The sequence below is a fragment of the Alosa pseudoharengus genome, unplaced genomic scaffold, assembly GCF_046254945.1.
Source record: "Alosa pseudoharengus isolate Yale_2024_CS ecotype anadromous, Long Island Sound unplaced genomic scaffold, YU_APseudo_1.1 YU_APseudo_1.1_scf_19, whole genome shotgun sequence".
Classification (NCBI taxonomy): domain Eukaryota; kingdom Metazoa; phylum Chordata; class Actinopteri; order Clupeiformes; family Clupeidae; genus Alosa; species Alosa pseudoharengus.
Window position 1 is genome coordinate 1,351,016 of NW_027468657.1, and position 2,500 is coordinate 1,353,515.

A 2,500-nucleotide genomic window follows, 5' to 3' on the forward strand; every position below is an offset into this window, starting at 1 on the left:
GCCAAATGCAGGCCTGAGCTCACCTTTTCTGCAATTCTAGGCAGTGTATCCATTAGTCTACTTTCTTCATGTTGAAAATTAAGATATACTAATGGCTGAACAAATGATGCTGGTATTAGGCCTACGGCTACCGCACTACTGTGTATTAGGCCTACGGCTACCTCACTACTGTGTATTAGGCCTACGGCTACCTCACTACTGGTTGCACACTGTGCAGCAGAGCTATGGATGCCCTGATTAGAATGAGCTCCATTTTATTGACACATTCTACTAGTGATATCTGGCCTGCTTAGAGCTGTGGTGAATTCCACTAGTGCCATCTGGCTTAGTGCTGTGGTGAATTCCACTAGTGCCATCTGGCCTGCTTAGTGCTGTGGTGAATTCCACTAGTGCCATCTGGCTTAGAGCTGTGGTGAATTCCACTAGTGCCTGTGTATCTGGCTTAGAGCTGTGGTGAATTCCACTAGTGCCATCTGGCTTAGTGCTGTGGTGAATTCCACTAGTGCCTGTGTATCTGGCTTAGAGCTGTGGTAGCTGTCTGTCAGTCAGTAGCACTGGATAAAGCTTGGAGATGGACCTGTTAGAAATGGCCTGAAATTTAGAAATAAAAAGAGCGTGAAATTTATAAATAGCGTGCAATGTAGAAAGAGCGTGAATTTTATAAATAGCGTGAAATGTAGAAAGAGTGTGAAGTTTATAAATAGCGTGAAATGTAGAAAGAGCGTGAAATTTAGAAATATCGTGCAATTTCCAGAAAGTTAGCAGTAAGCTACAGCTACATGCATCCTGCATGATTAGCCTAGTTGATAAGGCAGCCTACAAGCAGCATCCTTAGCCCAGCACTACTCTAGCGTTAGCTTAGCTATGGCCGTCACAACAAGGCTACAAGCAGCTATAGCATCAACCTTAGCCCAGCACTACTCTAGCGTTAGCTTAGCTACGGCCGTCACAATAAGGCTACAAGCAGCTATAGCATCATCCTTAGCCCAGCACTACTCTAGCGTTAGCTTAGCTACGGCCGTCTGCTTTTCTGAGGATGCAGATGTTGGTCAATACGGGACTGTCCAAAATAAGTTGTATGCACATATTGTTGATAAAATCAGATAGTGAATGTCGCATTACAAATCTGAGTAGGCCTATAACTAACTTTGACAAGTTTGACGGATGACAGCCAAACACGGCAGTGACAATTAATTTCACGATGTTAGCTATAGTTATTAATGCACCTACTGTAGGCCTATCAATAGCTAATGTTAGCAATGAATAACTCAACTGGTAGGCTACGTTCAACGGACATAGTTGTAACTAGATTGCTAAAGTTATGCCGTAGTCTGCAACCCAAGCTTATGATCTTATCTTACCTTAATAATTTTCGGTGACATTTATCCATTCATCAGTAAAGCCATATATAGACATGAATTGAACAATACTAGCTAGTTAGATATTATCCTGACTGTCATCAGGGCACCAAAATAAAAAAAAAAAAATTTTACGTTTTGCCTGGCGAACCGAACCTCATGTGGTTATTTAGGCTGCTAAGGTCGTTTGTGCAACGGAATTTCTTATGAGATAAGAAAAGGAGAAAACCTTAAATACTTGAGGGAAAATGATAAGGAAACCGAAGTAGAATACTTAAATGTGTTTGTGCAGCCGATTTTATTTTAAGGGGGCCTTAAATCAGATTTTAAGGGAACCTGAACAAGGTATTTTGTGCAACCGGCCAGTCTCTCATGTTAACTATGTCTGAATATCCACCACGTCTGTTTTTGAATTAACTTACCTGTTGAAATGTATTAGGCCTAGGCTACGGCCGACGGTGGGTTCCCCAAGCAATTTACCTCACGTAGCATTTTCGTCATTCGCCTTTGATTTCGACTGACTTCACTTCACTTCGTTCAAACTACGGGATAGAGTGGACGCAGCATGGCTAGAGACACGTATGACTCATTGCATATTAATGAGACTTCCCATAACCGTATGGATATGAATGAGAAGTCCCGTAGCACCCCGCAAGACGAAAATCATTCATTCAAGCCATTTACTCTGTTTTCTTGATCGCTCTGCCCTGGTCAAATGACATGGAAGGGTTTGTTTACTAGTAGTGCCAATGGAGAATGCTTCAGCTTTTGCCACCCGGAAGAATGTATATTGTTATTGTGACGTCATGGTAAATTCTCGTATAAGGCAGCCTACAACCAGCTATAGCATCATCCTTAGCCCAGCACTACTCTAGCGTTAGCTTAGCTACGGCCGTCACAATAAGGCAGCCTACAAGCAGCTATAGCATCATCCTTAGCCCAGCACTACTCTAGCGTTAGCTTAGCTACGGCCGTCACAATAAGGCAGCCTACAAGCAGCTATAGCATCATCCTTAGCCCAGCACTACTCTAGCGTTAGCTTAGCTACGGCCGTCACAATAAGGCAGCCTACAAGCAGCTATAGCATCATCCTTAGCCCAGCACTACTCTAGCGTTAGCTTAGCTACGGCCGTCACAATAAG

General features: G+C 43.1%; 1 protein-coding gene across 3 annotated transcripts in view; it reads left to right on the forward strand.

Moving 5' to 3' along the window:
- The window catches only part of ctr9 (CTR9 component of Paf1/RNA polymerase II complex), a 32,341-nt gene that overhangs the window by 5,060 nt on the left and 24,781 nt on the right, over positions 1-2,500 (forward strand). The window lies entirely within an intron of this gene.